We start from the raw sequence: 19,804 nt of genomic DNA, 5'->3' as shown, positions 1-19,804 counted from the left end.
AAACCTCAGGCCTGTGGTCAATTCGTAAGTGAATGATGTTCTTCAATGATGCAGTGTTTTCCTTTCCACTGGTAGGGTTTCAGAAGTTTGAGACATTAATGGTAAAAACTAGGCACATTCTAATGGTAGCATTTGTGAAGAAGACCAGGAAAAACAAACAAGAGAGAGTGCACCCTTTGAGTATCAACACAGGGCTCACAAGGGGAGCCACAGATGCCCAAACATGAGGTTAAGAGTTATCAGCTTCAGATGCAGTGGAGGATCAGCAGGTGGGCCTTTAGGCTTATTTGGCAGAACTGTCTTCTCCAAGTTTTCCAGGGTCTCACTTAGGAGAAAGCTTCTGGTTCAATATAGCCAGGAGGTCAGAAGAATGCTGACAGGTATGGGGCTTGAAAATACAAATTAGTCGATAGCTTTATGGTGGGAAGCCTAGTGATCAGTAGTAAGAATGATCAGAGTTTTATACAAATGAGGAATAGCAATTAAACCTATTACTGAGTCCTCATGTTCCCTACGGAGAAGGCAATGGCTCCCCACTCCAGTACTCTTGCCTGGAAAATCCCATGGACGGAGGAGCCTGGTAGGCTACAGTCCATGGGGTCGCTAAGAGTCAGACACGACTGAGCGACTTCACTTTCACTTTTCCCTTTCATGCACTGGAGAAGGAAATGGCAATCCACTCCAGTATTCTTGCCTAGAGAATCCCAGGGACGGCAGAGCCTGATGGGCTGCCGTCTATGGGGTCGCACAGAGTCGGACACGACTGAAGCGACTTAGCAGCAGCAGCAGCAGCAGCATGTTCCCTAAGTTAAACATGATAGCAATGAACGAACAAATACGACCCTAAAATGCACCAGTATCTTTAAAAATATAAACAAGTTATTAATCAGTGGATGTAGTTCTCATCTACTTATGAAGCAGTGCTCTGTTTCCCTCCAAATGTCTGAGACCAGCTCCCCAGGCCTCTGTGGCTTTGAATTTCTACTTCTCAAGACCATCACTTTTTTCTAATGGACAGGGTATGGAGTGGGATTTGCAAGGCTGCAGTCCCTCCAGAGACCATCTCTCTGGCTTTTCCCTCCTCATCCCATTTCTCTTTCCTATTCTGTTTTTTTCAATTATCTCTGGAGAGGCCATCTTGCATATTTTCTCCCAACATTGTTGTTGTTCTGTCACTAAGTCATGTCTGACTCTTTGTGACCCCATGAACTGCAGAATGCCAGGCTTCCCTGTCCTTCACTATCTCCTGAAGTTTATTCAAATTCATGTCCATTGAGTCAGTAATGCTATCTAACCATCTCATCTTCCCAACATATTTGGATTTTAAATTTGGCTCAAAATTTTGCTCAAGAGGCAGTTTTCTTCAAGAGAATTCCATGACTAACCTTAGCCCATTTTGTAATTTTGGCTTTATGTACCCCTCTCAACTTTAAATATATATAATTTTCTCTCCCAATCTATATAATAAGCTCTTTAAGGTTATAAAATGTGTCTCTTCTTGGTTTTCTCCTTTTAAACTCTAGAATAGATACAATGGGCCTTACATACTTTAAAAATATTTGTGTAATTGATGTTTGCACTGGAATTGTAGAAATATGCAAATATAAAAATGTAATGAAGAATTTTTACGACACAGGTAGAACAGCATTCAAATTCTTTTAGGGCAAGTTATTGGAATATCAATGGATTAAAGAAGAAAAACTGTTTTTAGAACTGCAGGAATCAGTGAAGTAGAATTCTAGCATTAAATGATGTTATTGAAAATGATGAAAGCACCAACAACACAATAAGAATGGATGAAAGACATAAAAGCATTCTCAGAGACAGAAATACAGAAGCCCCTTCTTAAACGCATGAAGAAATACTCAACCTCATTTATAGCAAGAGAAATTAATATTAACTGATAGGAACTTCTTACTATGGCCAAGGCAAACCAAGAAAGATCAGATTTAATCTTGTACCTTAAAAAAGTAGAAAACTAGACAAAATATATGAGACAATAATTTTGAGATATTAACAACAAGCAGCCCAGTCTGTGATCCCTGAGAAAAATTTAACAAACAAAAATTAGACCTATAATTACTCTAGCTCACTGTGCCTGAAGAGTTTCCAGGCTCCCTCCAGTGTAGAAAGAGGGAACCCAACAGAGCTAGACTATCTGCTTAAGAAGAAAAGAGAACGGAATTCAGAGAGACTAAAGGCTAGAAACTATGGGGCAGATACTTGAAAGGAGGTACTGGCTCAGAGAGATACAGATCTGCCGTGGGGTCTTTTGAGTATTTTGTGTTTTACTCATCACTAATACATGCGGAAACAGTGGAAAGAGTGACAGACTTTATTTTCTTGGGCTCCAAAATAACTGTGGATGGTGACTGCAGCCACAAAATTAAAAGATACTTGCTCCTTGGAAGAAAAGCTATGACAAACCTAGACAGTGTATTAAAAAGCAGAGACATCACTTTGCTGACAAAGGTCCATACAGTCAAAACTATGGTTTTTCCAGTAGTCATGTATGGATGTGAGAGTTGGACCAAAAAGAAGGCTGACCATTGAAGAACTGATGCTTTCAAACTTGATGTTGAAGACTCTTGAGAGTCCCTTGGACTGTAAGGGGATCAAACTAGTTAATCCTAAAGGAAATCAACCCTGAATATTCATTGGAAGGACTGATGCTGAAGCTGAAGCTCCAATACTTTGGCCACCTGATGCAAAGCACTGACTCCTTAGAAAAGACTCTGAAGCTGGGAAAGATTGAAGGCAGGAGGAGAAGGGGACGACGGGGGACAAGCTGGTTAGATGGCATCACTGACTCAATGAGCGTGAATTTGAGCACACTCTGAGAGATAGTGAAGGAAAAGGAAGCCTGGCATGCTACAGTCCATGGGGTCACAAAGAGTCAGACACTACTGAACGACTGAACAACAACAACAGCAGTTTAAACATAGGGCTTCCTGGTGGAGCTAGTGGTAAAGAACCCACTTGCCAATGCAGGAGAAGCAAGAGACATGGGTTTGATTCCTGGGTTGAGAAGATCCCCTGGAGGAGGGCATGGCAATCCACTCCAGTATTCTTGCCTAGAGAATCCCATGGACAGAGGAGCCTGGTGGGCCACAGTCCATAGGGTCATAAAGAATCAGAAATGACTTAACAACTGAACAACAACAACAAATGCTTAAGATTACTTAATGTCCAAGTATTATATCTTTCCACTGGAGTCAGCTGTCATACTGTTCATGGGATTCTCTTGGCAAGAATACTGGAGTGGTTTTCCATTTCCTCCTCTAGGGGATCACATTTTGTCAGAACTCTCCACTATGACCCATCCATCTTGGGTGGCCTCCACAGCATAGTTCATAGATTCATTGAGTTATGAAAGCCCTTTAGCCATGACAAGGCTGTGATCTGTGAAGGAGAACTTTAAGTAGTAGAGCTTTATTGATCCTAGATTAAAGTCTGATCTGAACGTATCCTAATAAAGTTTAAAAGCAAACCTTGAAATAATGCAACTGATTTCAAATTACTTAATTGTGCATAAAAGTAAAATACAAGAAATCCTGCAAAAACCACATAAAATCATGATGTCAGAAAAGAACTACTAGGCATGCAAAAATGCAGACAATATAATCCATTCTGGGAAAAAATAGTCAATACAAACGGATAGAAATGATGGAACTAGCAGGCAAGGATGTTAAACAGGTACTATAAATATGCATCACTGACTCAATGGACATGAGTTGGCGAAGGACAGAGAAGCCTGGCATGCTGCAGTCCGTGGGGTCGCAAAGAGTTGGCCATGACTGAGTGACTGAACAAATAAATATGCTTCACCTGTGTAAGAAAATATAAACAGTACAAGAAGAGAAACAGAAGACAAAAAAAATGATATTTGTATAAAGCACTTTTTATCAGTTTTCAAATAAATGAAAATTAAATATACAAAACAGAAAATGTTTTGGATGAGATTAACATGAAATTAGTAATTGTAAAATAAAAGATCAGTGAATTTGAAGACATTGCAATAGAAACTATCTGAAATCAAACACACAGAAGAAAAAAAAGGTTAAAGAAAACTGAGGAGCAATAATTTATAGAATACTATTGATGGTTTATTATACATTTAATTAGAGTCTCATAAAAAAAGTAGAAGTAGAAAAGATAGTTTAAAAAATATTGATTAAAAACTCCAAATTGATGAAAATTCAAACTCATAAATTCAAAAAGGCTCAATGAATCCAGTGATTACACATACAGAAAACCAGGACAAAATGCATCATAATAAAATTGTTAAAAACTGCTGACAAAGAAAAAAAATATCTTAAAAGCAGACAGAGAATACAGACACATTGTGCACAGAGGAACAAAGATAGGAATGATAGAAACATTTTTATCAGATGCTATGCAAGCCAGAAGGCAATAGAGATATATCTTTAAAGTACTAAGAGAAAAGAAATCTGCAACCTAGAATTCTTCAATGAGTCAAAATGTAAAGTGAAAAATGTCATTTAGACATACAAAAGGTGATGGAATTCATCATCAGCATATCTGTAGTTCAAGAAATATTTTTTTAAAAAAAATCATCAGGGAAAAAGAAAACAATACCAGAGGGAAATATGGATCTATGCAAAGAAATGATGAGCACTAGAAATGGGTAATAGGCATATTTTCCTTACTTTTAAAATCTCCATGAACCTAGTTATCTGCTTAAAGCAAAAATATTAACAATGTATTGTAGATGTTAAAGCACGTGTGTTGTGCTTAGTCTCTTAGTCGTGTCTGACTCTTTGCGACCCTATGGACTGAAGTCCGCCATAAACAGCAGTAAAAAGCATGACAAAATAACACAAAGAACAGAAGGATAGAATCAGTTCAGTTCAGTCGCTCAGTCATGTCTGACTCTTTGTGACCCCATGAACTGCAGCACACCAGGCCTCCCTGTCCATCACCAACTCCTGGAGTTTACTCAAACTCATGCCCATTGAGCTGGTGATGCCGTCCAACCATCTCATCCTCTGTCATCCTCTTCTCCTCCCGCCTTCAATCTTTCCCAGCTTCAGGATCTTTTCAAAAGAGTCAGTTCTTCACATCAGGTGGCCAAAGTATTGGAGTTTCAGCTTCAGCATCAGTCCTTCCAGTGAACATTCAGGACTGATTTCCTTTAGGATGGACTGGTAGGGTCTCCTTGCAGTCCAAGGGACTCTCAAGAGTCTTCTCCAACACCACAGTTCAAAAGCATCAATTCTTTGGTGCTCAGCTTTCATTATAGTCCAACTCTCACATCCATACATGACTACTGGAGAAAACATAGCCTTGACTAGACAGACCTTTGTTGGCAAATTAATGTCTCTGCTTTTTAATATGCTCTCTATGTTGGTCATAGCTTTTCTTCCAAGGAATAAGCGTCTTTTAATTTCATGGCTGCAATCACCATCTGCAGTGATTTTGGAGGCCCAAAGAAATAAAGTCTGCCTCTGTTTCTCCATCTATTTGCCATGAAGTTATGGGATCAGATGCCATGATCTTAGTTTTCTGAATGTTGAGCTTTAAGCCAACTTTTTCTCTCCTCTCTTTCACTTTCATCAAGAGGCTCTTTAGTTCTTCTTCACTTTCTGCCATAAGGGTGGTGTCATCTGCATATCTGAGGTTATTGATATTTCTCTCAGCAATCTTGATTCCAGCTTGTGCTTCATCCAGCCCAGCTTCATCCATCCATCCAGCCTCATGATGTACTCTGCATATAAGTTAAATAAGCAAGGTGACAATATACAGCTTTGACATACTCCTTTCCCGGTTTGGAACCAGTCTGTTGTTCTATGTCCACTTCTAACTGTTGCTTCCTGACCTGCATACAGATTTCTCAAGAGGCAGGTCAGGTGGTCTGGTATGCCCATCTCTTCCAGGATTTTCCACAGTTTATTGTGATCCATATAGTCAAAGGCTTTGGTATAGTCAATAAAGCAGAAATAGATGTTTTTCTGGAACTCTCTTGATTTTTCTATGATCCAGCAGATGTTGGCAATTTGATCTCTGGTTCCTCTGCCTTTTCTAAATCCAACTTGAATATTTGGAAGTTCACGGTGCATGTGTTGTTGAAGCCTGGCTTAGAGAATTTTGAGCATTGCTTTGCTAGCGTGTGAGATGAGTGCAATTGTGTGGTAGTTTGAGCTTTCTTTGGCATTGCCTTTCTTTGGGATTGGAATGAAAACTGACCCTTTCCAGGCCTGTGGCCACTGCTGAGTTTTCCAAATTTGCTGGCATATTGAGTGCAGCACTTTCATAGCATCATCTTTCAGGATTTGAAATAGCTCAACTGGAATTCCATCACCTCCACTAGCTTTGTTCATAGTGATGCTTCCTAAGGCCCACTTGACTTTGCATTCCAGGATGTCTGGCTCTAGGTGAGTGATCACACCATCGTGATTATCTGGGTCATGAAGATCTTTTTTGTACAGTTCTTCTGTGTATTCTTGCCACCTCTTCTTAATATCTTCTGCTTCTGTTAGGTCCATACCATTTCTGTCCTTTATTGAGCCTTTATCTTTGCATAAATGTTCCCTTGGTATCTCTAATTTTCTTGAAGAGATCTCTAGTCTTTCCCATTCTATTGTTTTCCTCTATTTCTTTGCACTGATCACTGAGGAAGGCTTTCTTATCTCTCCTTGCTATTCTTTGGAACTCTGCATTCAAATGGGTATATCTTTCCTTTTCTCCTTTGCTTTTGGCTTCTCTTCTTTTCACAGCTATTTGTAAGGCCTCGTCAGACAGCCATTTTGCTTTTTTGCATTTCTTTTTCTTGGGAATGGTCTTGCTCCCTGTGTCCTGTACAAAGTCATGAAAGATTTGTAAAATATATCTCTAATAATAGACTTTAGCTAGAATATAGAAGAATACCATTTACACTCAATAACAGAAAAGCAACATGACAAATACTGGGCAAAATATTTGGATAGACATTTCACCAAAGAGGATATATGAATGGCAAGTAAGCACACGAAAAGATCCTTAACATCATTAGTCATAAAGAAAAAACATTAAAACCTCAATTACCATTACACATCCAGTAAAATGACTATGGTTAAAAACTGGCAATATTTTGTATTGGTAAGAATATGGTACAAATGAAACTCACATATTGTTGATGGGAATAAAAAATGATACGGCAACAATTTGGCAGTTTCTTATAATGTTAAAAATACACACCATAGAACTCAGCAATACCACTTCTAGTAATTTATCCAAAGAAATGAAGACATTTTAACACAAACACACTCAAATATTGACTGCAGCTTTCTTCATAATAGTTCCAAATTGAAAATAACCAATATGTCCATGAAGAGGTAAATAGATAAGTGAATTTTAGTTTATCTTTACAATGGACTACTACTCTGCAACAGAAAAGAATGAAAGATAGGTATGTCCAGAAAAATTTGCTAAGGGAAGAAATTACAGAAGAAGAGTATATACTACATAAAGTTTATATGAAGTTCTATAAAAGACAAAACTGTAGTAACTGAAAGCAAATGAGTAGTTGTTAGGGGCTGGGGAAGTGGGTAAGGCATTGGCTATCAAGGAGCATGAGGGAATTTTTGTGTGTGATAGAAGTTCTCTGTATTATATTTGTGGTTGTGGTGACATGAATGCATATGGTTGCCAAAACTCATCAAATTGTACACTTAAAATTAATGTTATTATATGAATTCTATACAATAAAGATAATTTTAAAAAATCTATCTTTAATCAATTTTTCATCTATTAAACTGGCAAAACCCCAAAAGTTTGATAATGCACTACATTCATAAGACTTTGGATAAATAGGCACTGTTAATGCATCACTTGTGTGAGTATAAAATAATTTATTGTATTTGGAGTATCTGTCAAAATTATACACATACATAACCTTAGACGTGGAACTTCTATTTTTTAAAAGTTATACATGCATATATTTGCATACCTGCAAAAAGTTTATGTACAAGTATATATGCTACCTTGTATAACAGTAAATGACTGGAAACAACCTAAATGTGTATCAGTGGGGAACCGCTTCAATAAATTATGATATATCATGTTATGGAAGGCCAGATAGCTGTTGAAAAGAATGTGGAAGACTTTATAGAACTGAAGATACACTATAAATTGGGAAGAGCAAGGTGCTGAAAAGTGTTTAAAAAAATACAGAAAAGTGGGTGGAAAGAAGAAGCCATATTGGCTTGTACATGCTTAACATTTCTCAGATGGAGTAAATAAGAAGTTAATAAAATAGTTACCCATTGGGGAAAAAAGGGAACTAGAAAAGTAGGACAGTATATACATTTTATACTTTAGAATTAGAATTCTAAACTAAATGACTTAGAATTCTAAAAATTAAATAGTAGTTTAAAAAATGAAAATGAGATTTAGTAAAGCACATGTAATATAAATACAAATACAGGAGGAAGCAAAAAAAAAAATCCCTGAAAAGAAAAAAATGTATCTAAGGGGAAAAGGAAGAACGTAGATGCCAAATAAGGATGTGGATGATGTTAATTATGATACAAATTGATTAGACACTTAATTAATGTTCTTAAATCTTTTAGACATGCATGAAAGATGAACAAATGATGTCTATAAAAGAAGTTATGAAAATCTTGAAAACACACTCATTAAAATGTATTAAAAATATTCAACTCAGCATACAATTTAGTTGCTATGGATGACATTATTAAGATAATTACCATCTTTATTCATGAAATAATTATAGAAAACCTACTGTGGCTATACCACTGTAACTACAGGAGATGTGAACCAGAGACACACTTCTTGCCTTTAGAAGGCTAGGAATTCTGGATGAGGGCAAAGCCCAAATACATGAAAAATTAAATAAATACGAGCAAAAATATGGCAAGACCTGCCTATATGATCAGGAAAGGCTTCAGCAAGAAGATGGGGGCCAAGGCAGTAAGTAGGAACAAAACAGGAAGTGTATCCTTTCTAGAAATGAGCTGTGTTTGAGCGGTAGGAAGCATCAAGGGGGAGAGAATAAGACATTGCCTAGATTAGACCAGAAGGAAAGACTTAGTGTTAGATATGGGGAGATATGGGGAAGATAAAGTAAGGGCGTAAGAGGTGGACACCTTTAACAGTAGACTGTGATGTCTGAACTTCTTAAAGGCAGGGGATGCCACTGGAAGCTGAGAAGGGATGAACTCTGCACAGTGGAGTTTTTCATTAAAGCATATCTAGCTGCAGTGAACAACATGGATTGCAGCACTGAGCGACTGCAGGCAGAGACCAATTAGGAAACTGTTGTAATAAATTAGATGTGAAGAGAGAACTAAGATTCTAGATAAGGGCGTGGCTGTGGAATTGGAAAGGAAGGTGTGGACGCAAAATAGATGAATTTACAAGAATCAACACATTTGGTGACTGATCAGATCTGTAAGAGAAAGGGACGAAAGGGAAGAATCAAAGACGTATCCTGCATTTGAGATTGTCTCAGAGAGAACGATGGAGCAATGACAGAAGCAACGAAGTCAGGAAGAGATGCTGCTTTGGAAGAAGATGATGGGGAGTAGGATGTTGGAGTGTTACACTGGGTATCAAGTAAAAATGTCTAGAGGTGAGATCAGACTTGGATAATTTAGATACAGAAGTCATTGAAGGACAAAAGGATAAAGAGGGAAATTAAAAGTGATTAAGGGGGAAGCTGATGAAGGAGAGTGGTATGAACAAGGAGTGGCTCTGATAACACAGGAGGGAGGCCAAGGGGAATAGGGACTGAGAAAAGGCCATTAAATACAGTGTTTAGCAGGTCAATTGTTCCAGTAAAGTGGGCAATTGAGCGTAGGATTCTGGGATGATGGAGGAAGAGGCTTTAATGCACTAGAGACATGGGTACTGACGACTTGCTTAAAAAAGTGTCAAAAAAAAAAAAAAAACCAGGGAGAAAAAATATAGCCAGTGTATTACCAAATGGCCATAAATTTTGGGAACGTGAAGAAGCACTATGCCTGAGTCCTAAAAGCAAGTACTAACTGCTTAATGTACATAGTTGTGTTAATTAAATTTTTTTAATAGATGGTGACATTTTTATCAGTGTGTATATTTAAAAGAAGGCAGTTCAGTTCAGTTCAGTCGCTCAGTCGTGTCTGACTCTTTGCGACCCCATGAATCGCAGCACGCCAGGCCTCCCTGTCCATCACCAACTCCCGGAGCTTATAAACCCATGTCCATCGAGTTGGTGATGCCATCCAACCATCTCATCCTCTGTCGTCCCCTTCTCCTCCTGCCCCCAATCCTTCCCAGCATTAGGGTCTTTTCCAATGAGTCGACTCTTCTCATGAGGTGGCCAAAGTACTGGAGTTTCAGCTTCAACATCAGTCCTTCCAGTGAACACCCAGGACTAATCTCCTTTAGGATGGACTGGTTGGATCTCCTTGCAGTCCAAGGGACTCTCAAGAGTCTTCTCCAACACCACAGTCCAAAAGCAGTTCAATTCTTCGGCGCTCAGCTTTCTTCACCGTCCAACTCTCACATCCATCATGACCACTGGAAAAATCATAGCCTTGACTAGACGGACCTTTGTTGGCAAAGTAATGTCTTTGCTTTTAAATATGTTATCTAGGTTGGTCATAACCTTCCTTCCAAGGAATAAGCGTCTTTTAATTTCATGGCTGCAATCACCATCAGCAGTGAGTTTGGAGCCCCCCAAAATAAAGTCTGACACTGTTTCCACTGTTTCCCCATCTATTTCCCACGAAGTGATGGGACCAGATGCCATGATCTTAGTTTTCTGAACGTTGAGCTTTAAGCCAACTTTTTCTCTCTCCTCTTTCACTTTCATCAAGAGGCTCTTTAGTTTTTCTTTGCTTTCTGCCATAAGGGTGGTGTCATCTGCTTATCTGAGGTTATTGATATTTCTCCCGGCAATCTTGATTCCAGCTAGTCTTCCAATGAAAGTGAAGAATACTGTCTTTCTTTGCACTCTGGAATGGAGGTCCCAGGTTTGAACCCCATAGGCCATATCTGGCTCATATACATGTGGTGTCTGCTCACATTTTTTTGCTAGAAAGCCACAGTTCCCTTGTCTCTTGTCACCCATAGCCAGCCCGAGCCATGCAGACCTTAGCATTTGCAACTCCTGCTGTAATACTTTTCTAATGCTAAACCATTCCGAAGAAAGAAAAACATTAAAATAATGTTAATTAATTCATTAAATACTTCAATAATTGAAAGCAAACTCATCCTGACTTTGAGTATACCATATTTTGTTTTTAACAAATTGGTTTTGGTAAATTGGTAAGTTTTATTTCTCATTACTGTTTTCTTCTGAAGTATCTCAACATACTGTACCTGCCCCTGGCCCCTGCCCCACAAGAAGCACAGATGAAGGTTTGAGGCCTCTTGCCCTGGCCTTTGCTATGTGCTTCTGGTTGCATGAGTGTTCCTTTTATCCCGCTCTATTTAATTACCACGCAAACCCTGTGTTGAGCTTTTAATTAACAAGTTATCTTCATCTGAAGACTGGAAACCCTGGGCTCTTTCAGCGTATATTAGACAGCTAAAATATGAAATTAAAGAAAACAGAGTTTTAGCCAACAGAAACAAGTGACTCATTTCCTTGTGAAAACACACAAGGTTTATGTTACTCTGGCAACGATATTCCACATCAGCGTCCTCCCTTCCCTGTTTAGAGCTTTCCTGTGTTCCTGTTACAGTCTGCGTTCCATGGTGACCTAATGGGGAACCAAGTCACTTACTGATTCATGAGACAAGGAAATGGTGCTTTCATGCTCATAGTTCATCCTGTGTCCTTTTGACCAAAAGAGAAGTTTAGTTTGTGCACAGAGATGGGTTGCAAGGAGAGACAAAGAGCTCTGGACTTAGTGCTGTCCTAGGGTCTAAGTGTGATCCTGCTATGCCTTTCAAAACATCACCACTGCTTCCAATATGTTAGAATTCTAAGTGCCTGTTTTTCTAAAGGCAGCTGATTAAATCACAGTGTGTAGCAAGCAGCCTGTGTGTGTGCCGCACGGGGAAATGAAGATTTAGAGACTCGTTGCGCAAAGACCCCAGATGTTTTTGGGACTCACATCATGGGCGGGAATTTCATGGTGCTTCAGGCCAAAATTTCAACCCACATCAACATCCACCCAGCTCTCCCAGGCAGAAATGTCTAGAACAAAAAACAGTTGCAAGAACCCTCTTTTCTTCTAGGTTTTAAACTCTCAGAGGTACTCAAAAAGAAGTGGAGAGGATCTTCAGTATATTAGGTTTTGCTGCTTTTGTTACTTAAAATCTAGGATCTGGATGAAGGGAGAACTTCAAGGTTTAACTTTAGAGTCTTTTTGAGCAGCTTTATATTTTTATTGGAAAGGCAGTGAATTTTGTAACTATTAGAATGCAACAGACCAAAAATTACTGGTGTTTCAGATTTTTAGTTTCTTTCTTGTACTAACAACCTATCTGCAAAAGAGATATTCAGCTCTGCTCAGTCATTTTTTTTCCCCTCACACTGTCTTGCCAGTTTCTCTTTGGAGACAAAATAGAACAGGCATAGAGAGAAAGAAAGAGAGAGAGAGAGAGATGGGAACAGTGGGAAGATGTTGAACAATTTACTGTCAATTTATATATAATGTGAATTTATATAATGAGAGGCTAAGAGAGGGAAAACAAGTTGAAAATAGTAAAAAAAAAAAAAAAAAGAAAAGAAAAAAGATCATAAAGCTTGAAGATATTTTAGGGGAAATTTTAGGGGGAAGTTAGAAGAAAGATCCAGGAATAATAGTGATGGTGACAGATAGGAAGGGAGAAAAAAAGAAAATTTTAAGAAGAAATTACTGGGACTCATACATACTCATCATAGTTCAGGAAATACAAGAATATGATTTATTTTGCAATTGAAATTCAGTTTATTTGCAAAGATGGTATATTTTTAGCCACAACACTGCTCTGGGACATGAACCTTGCGGGTCATGGTATTATAAATAATAAAAAGTATTATTATTAAAAAATTGCTTGACAAAGCTAGAAATTATTCCTACTGGGAAGGTAGTCTTAACTTGGGAAAATGTTGAATATCAATTCTTTTCTATTTTTTTTTTTGTGCAATACCCAAATATTAAGGCAGAATGCAAAAGTCAACAGCAACTTATTAAGTCAAAACCTTGTCATTCTGTGTTGTCATCAGGAAAGTGGCTCTGATATGAGGGAACTTCCTTTTATTGAAACAAGTGAAAAGCAGTGGGAACAATTTTGAGTTCTAATCAGTTATTTATTAGAAGAGCATTTTTTTAATGAAACAATTTACTGATCTTTTTTTTTTTACTGTGACTTTTGCCTCTTTTCCCCAAACATCATCTCTGCTTCTAGATATTAAAAAAAAAAAGTTAGTCCATCTTTTGTGTGTGTGGCTTGTGAAATTACAATTGTAAATTCCTTATAGAAATACTGATAAAATATTTTCTCTTTTGAAATTAATAATCCAAAGTAGTTGCAAGATATTTTCAATTTGTTCAGCAATGTAAAATGATAAAGATAAACTATTTGCTTCACAGGATGAGGGAAGCATGTTTCACATTTTGAAAATGTAATTTTCTGCCATAAAAATTAATGGATGACATCTAATGGATGAACAAAACTGTGTGAGTCAGATAAATTGTATATGTTACAAACTTGAAACATGAAATATGAGTAAATTGTAATTGACTACAAAAACTGAACTTTAATAGAAATAAACACTGACTACAGCCTTGGCCATTAGTCTTGAAAAGATGTTATATGCCACAATATAATGGTTATGAGATGCTTTATTATTGTTAATGAACAAGTGAAATTAGTGTTAGATTCCCCGTTTGCTTGACCAACTGTTTCTTGGCTTAATTATTATTAAATTTCATGATAATATCACCAAATTTGATGAATAATTTTACTTATGCAAATTTAGGAGAAAATTTTGGTGATTTTACTGTGTAAATACACATTTACTGTATCTATATGATAAGAGCATGGATAAAACTGGGGAAAACTTTGAAACCACGGGGCCATAAAAGGGCTATTCCCTATTCTTCCCTCCCCCTAGCCCCTGGCAACCACCATTCTACTGTCTGTCTCTAATGAACTTAACTACTCCAGGTACCTCACGTAAGGAAATCATGCAGTATTTGTCTTTTAGTGACTGGCTTATTTCGTTTAGTGTAATGTCCTCAAGGTTCATCCATGTTGTATCATGTAAAATATTTCCTATCTTTATGAAGCTGAATGATATCCCATTGTTCGTATAGACCACATTTTGTTTGTGCATTCATCCATCAGTGGACACTTGAGTTGCTTCCATCTCTTGGCTGTTGCATATAATGCTGCTATCAACATGGGTGTGCATATATTTCTTTGAAACTGTGCTTTCAGTTATTTTGGATATATACACAGAAATAGAATGGCTGGATCATATGGTAATTTATTTTTTATTTTTTTGAGAAGCCGCTACAGTGGCTACGTCATTTTACTTCCTTACTGGCAAAGCACAAGGATTCCATTTTCTCCACATCTTTGCCCATACTTAAAAAAAAAAAAAAAATTTATTGGTCATCTTTATCAGTGTGAGTTCTTGATTAAATTTAACTAAATTCAAACATTAAAATTATGCCTTTTGTGCATGTAGTGAAAACTTCAAACATTAAAATTAACCTGTTATACATGTAGAAAGAGCCATAATTCAATCTTTGCTTAAATTGCCTATCCTTTTTTTTTAGTTTTTATCTTTTTAAAAAAAAAACTTAAAAAAAAAAAAACTTTTCATTTTGTATTGAGGTATAGCCAGTTAACAGTGTTGTGATAGTTTCAGGTGAACATGGAAGAACCGTACATATACATGTATCCATTTCTCCCCCAAGCCCCACTCCCATCTAGGCTGCCACATAATATTGAGCAAAGTTCTGTGTGCTTTATAGTAGGTCCTTAAGGTTTTGGGGTAAGGGGAGAAGGATGGGGGGAAGGGATACTTAGAGGATTTGGAATAAGCATGTACACATCGCTATATCTAGAATGGATGCCTATTATTTTTTTAAAGCTTGTTTTTCAAAGTGAGAATGTGTGTTATGTAATAATATATTTTAAAATAGAATGATTTCACATTTAGGGGTCCATTTATCTATTGCTGAGTAATGAAGCATCCCAAACTTAATGCGTTGAAATGACAACAATAATAGCAATCAGTAGTTTAGCTCAGGAATCAATGACCTGTGATAGCTCTGCTTTCAATGTGAGGTGCAGCTCTCTTTTCTCCCCTCTCATTTTTTCTTCTTTCTTTCTTTCCCCTTTTTTTCCCTCCTTTCCCTTGTTCTGCTTTTTCTCTCTTTCCTTTCCATCTTTTATTTCCTCCTTTTGTTTTTCTATTTCCTTTCTATACCTTCTTAGCCCTTCTTTTTTCATCTTTGTAATGCCCAGCTCTCTGTTAAATGCTGGGACGTCATTAGATGTTAGCATCGGCTTCTGAGATGGATGCACTTCTGACTTCATTTTTTTTCTTCATCTCCATCCTGCATCATATCCCCACATATCTAAGTTGGAATCCGAGCCTGCATATCGGTGCTAGTTATACCCAAGCTCACAGTTTTAAGATTTAAAACCAAGATTTATCATATACGAGCCAATTTATTTCAAGGTAACCAAGAAATGATTTGCCCTATTGACCTCCAAACATGCAGGAACAAATAACTTTTATTAGAATCGGTGATACTTGGAAAGGATATTCGGAAAGAGTGAGTCAAAGCTGTTTGGTAAGCTGGTGAAAAACATTTTCCCCCCTGGTTTTTAGTTTATTTAATTCGAGTACCTTACCAGATGCTTTGGGTTCAGTTCCAAATGGTCTCTCCAAAGCTAATATGACAGAATTAATTAAATCACTATTCACCTCCTTTCTCTCTTATCCTGTTTCACGCTCTCCTTCAAGTTTCCTTTCTGGCCTGAAATAATTTGCTATCTTGAACCTAACAGTTTATTTCTTCTTCTCAACTGAAAGGTTACTTTAGTTCCTACTGGATTTATACAGTCCAGATGGGTGATGCTAAGAGGTAACTGAACAATATTTCAATCAACTGCCTTTTATCTCTGCTGGCTTTTGTGTTGCAAAATTTTAAGGCCAAAATATTAACACTTATCTTTCTATACAAGAATGAACAAATAAGAAACAAGAAAGACATCATGACATAAACTCTTCAATATTAATTAAATGAAGAGCAGAATGTAACTGTTGGTTTCAACTTTTACCCATTTAGATTTTAAGCAGGGCAGAAGCCTCTGGATACTGTGTTTGTAAATGACTGGAAGCTCTCAGTAAGTGCTGGATGTACACGATTTAAGGCATTGGAAAGTGAAAACTAAATTTGATAAAACTAAATTTGATATGAAAATGGATCTAACCATCAACTCCTAATCCCCAAAGGTATAATATACTTTGGGGAGCTTTGAGAAGTTAAGCATGGAAGCCATGGGTCAATACAGAATGTTCCAGTTTTTCTCATGTGATCTGCTTGATGAATACTAACTTTTGGTTATTCTTGAGAAAATATAAATTTAAAAAACCATATTTTTACTTTCAATTTTCAGGGTAGAAAATTTGGAAGACCATAAGAGAAAAGCATCATTAACACTTTCATGAACCAAAAATACTGTTTATTTCCATGAATACGTGCTTTTTCTTATTAAAAGTGGTGTATTTTTTCCATGACAAAAATGTTTTACAGTAATATTTATAAATATTTTACAGCTATATATAAAAATATTTTGTAAGTAGCATAAGCATATAGTAACAAAATTTCACACTATATAAGAGAGTTTAAAATGCAAAATAAAATTTTCTCCTGGAAAATATGACACAGTTTTGAGGGTGTCTTCCAGAGGTTTCTCTTGGGAGGGAACTTTTCTCAGAGGCCCCCAGCAAACATCTTCTTTCCTCTCATTGGTCATGTGTCCATTCTTTTTTAATTTAAAAAAATTATTTATTTTATTTATTTATTTTTGGATGTGCTGAATCTCTTGGCCATGCAGGCTTTTCTCTAGTTGCCCTTAGTGGGGGCTTCTCTTGTTAAGGAGCAAAGGCTTCAATGGTTGCAGCGCTCAGGCCTAGTTGCTCCATCGTCTGCGGGAATCTTCCTGGACCATGGATGGAACTTGTGTCCCCTGCATTGGCAGGCAGATTCCTAACCATTGGACCACCTGGAAAGTCCCCACGTGTCCATTCTTAAACCAATCCCTGTCATCAGTGGCTTAGTGGATCTGTGATTGAATAGAACTAGGAAAGAGGAAAGCGGATGTGAGGGAGACAGCTTTGATGCTTGTGTGTCCTCACCTACACACTCAGGGCTCCATCCTTGCACCTCTGATGCCCATATGATACCATCTCACCAATTCAGCATAGCTTTCTTCATGTCCCCTCTCTAATTTAAGGTGTTCAAGAAGGAGAGGCAGCAATTAAGCTTAGTTTCTCATTTCTCTCCAAGCCCACTAGTATTTTCTGGTCCTTCCCAACAAGCAGTAGCTTCTGTATCTCCTTAACTGAATTCTCAGCATCAAACTAGTTGTCAAGAAATTCCATTGTCTCCACAGTCTACCAAATGTTTTACACCATTAGCAACATCCTTATTGGTATCCCCAGCTATCCCTGGGATGGTGTCGTGATAATTCTCCTCTATGCAGACTGTATTTTGTTAGCTGCCAGAGGATATAAACATTTCAAATGTTGTTCGACATTTCCAATCACAACTAAAAGAGGTCAGACCAATTCACACTCCTATAAAGAAATGAGTATCTGTTTCTCATCGAATTCTTGCCAACAGGATGTACAGTCTTTTGATCACTGTAAATTTTATAGGTTAAAAGCCAGAAATATTAATTTTGCTAATCTTCAGGTCAGTGAGAGTATATCTTTGAGCAATTTTTTTTGTGTATGTGAAGAGTTCCTGCATGAAATATTCTCTGAGCCATTGCATATCTAGGGAAATCTATTGCCTCCACACATGAATGACAAACCTGTAAGTTCTTGCTTCACAGTACAATTATATCTTGTTTGTTGAAGACAAGTGTGAAGGTAGGCTGATTTTTATCTTTACATGTAACTTGATACCATTTTGGATCCTTGAAAACTGTAGGATTTTACTCCTTTGTTTCTAGACTTTTTCTTCCAGAATTTATTTAGGTATAAATGTGTATGTGTGTGTATGTGTTTGTGTATGCTAGCTTCCTTCAAGAACATTTTCTCATATTTTTGTTTTACTATTGCCACTATTAGTTTTAGTTTCTTCTTCAGGAAATCCCAGTTTTTATAAATTGTATCTTGGCTCCCTGTTCCCTCTGTCTATTTGTCACTTTATATCTGGTCCACTTTTCTTCACTAACCCTCCTAGGATAACACACACCACATCTTGCACATCTTCAAATTTATTAATAACACATTTTGGTTATTTATTCACCTGTTTCATTACTAAGATATTTAAAAATTTTACTCTTTGGAGTCACAAACTAAATAATTTCAAAGATTAGCTGCATGCAAGGATGTTCCTTTGTCCATAGCTAAATTGAGGTTATGGACCATACAATTAGACTTTACCCAAAGCCTTTCTCTGAGACTGTCTCAGTTGCACACATAATTCTTATATAAACATATCTGTGTAAGGAATTAAAGGCCAAAATGGGTGACATGTGTTTAACTTTATGCATTGTACCAATTATGAACTTTATTTCAAGAAGATTAATTAAGCTTTAGATAGCCAAACAATTTCTGTAAACTATCATTCCCTACTTCTTACATGCCATTGTCAGCATTTATAAATAAAAGACTCTGGGTTTCACAAATTACTAGATTAGATAATTAGGGATGAATTGGCTGGAGCAATTATGAGGAAACCACATGCAGCCTAACCTTGATGCATTGTATAGCTGGACAACATAGAAATTGGTCTAAAACAGTAGTTCTTTATCTTGGTTGCACTATGGAACCATCTGGGGATACATGGATGAGCCCAAACACACACATGTCTCCAGACACAGTGCCCACTTCAAGCCTATCACACAGTCTGAACATACGGACCACCCTAATGTCAACCAAATTGTATGATGCATAGGCCTTTTGCTCCAGCAGTTACATTTCTGGGAATTTGTTTTACAGAAATGCTTGCATATATGCATAAAAATTCATTTTCGAGATGTTTATTCATCCAACAAAGATCCCTGGAGCCCATATTCAGGGCCAACACTGTTCTAGACACTCGGAACAGTGAACTGCCTGTACTCAGCAAGATTACAACTGGTAGAAAGGAAGACAAACATGCAGAGAGATAAACTGGAAAAGTAACAGATACTTACTTATAAATTCTCTGCGGAGAATTCAAATATGGTCCAATGAGCTCCTCTGGAACTTTTACTTCTCACACAGGACTGGGGAGACACTGTTTTAGGCTCCTCTCTGCCTTGACTTTCCATGTTATCTCCACTCTACTGTGGAAGCCTGTGATGGGGAAGAACCTCTGTGAGGTGTCTCCACCTAGAATTCCAGATACTATGACCTGGAAAGTGAAGCAATCTTTTTTGTTTTTGTATGCTCCAAACCTTATCTATAGCTTCCTTTTCTCTTTAAAAAATTTATTTTTATTTTAGTAAAATACACATAACATAAAACTTACCATTTAAGCCATTTTAAAATACAATCTTGTGATAGAAAGCACATTCACAGCATTGTGCACCCATCACCACCGTCCATCTCCAGAACTTTTTCATCTTCCCAACGTGAAACACCATACTTCTTTAATAGTAACTTCCTGTTCCTCTCTTTCCCAGC

At 37.3% G+C, this 19,804-nt stretch overlaps 1 long non-coding RNA gene across 1 annotated transcript; it reads right to left on the bottom strand.

The window, feature by feature from the left end:
* Positions 1-3,885: 3,885 nt before the first annotated feature.
* LOC145540882 (uncharacterized) lies at positions 3,886-19,481 on the bottom strand. Its single transcript, XR_014078612.1, has 2 exons — positions 19,333-19,481; positions 3,886-6,816 (listed from the first exon to the last, which is right to left on the bottom strand). It is a non-coding gene; the product is annotated as an uncharacterized LOC145540882 (long non-coding RNA).
* Between the last annotated feature and the right edge of the window lie 323 nt (positions 19,482-19,804).

This window comes from Giraffa tippelskirchi, chromosome 3, assembly GCF_054371585.1.
Source record: "Giraffa tippelskirchi isolate mGirTip1 chromosome 3, T2T-mGirTip1v1.2.pri, whole genome shotgun sequence".
NCBI classification, from domain to species: domain Eukaryota; kingdom Metazoa; phylum Chordata; class Mammalia; order Artiodactyla; family Giraffidae; genus Giraffa; species Giraffa tippelskirchi.
The sequence above is the reverse complement of the archived record's forward strand: the minus strand, read 5'-3'. Positions and strand labels throughout refer to the sequence as shown.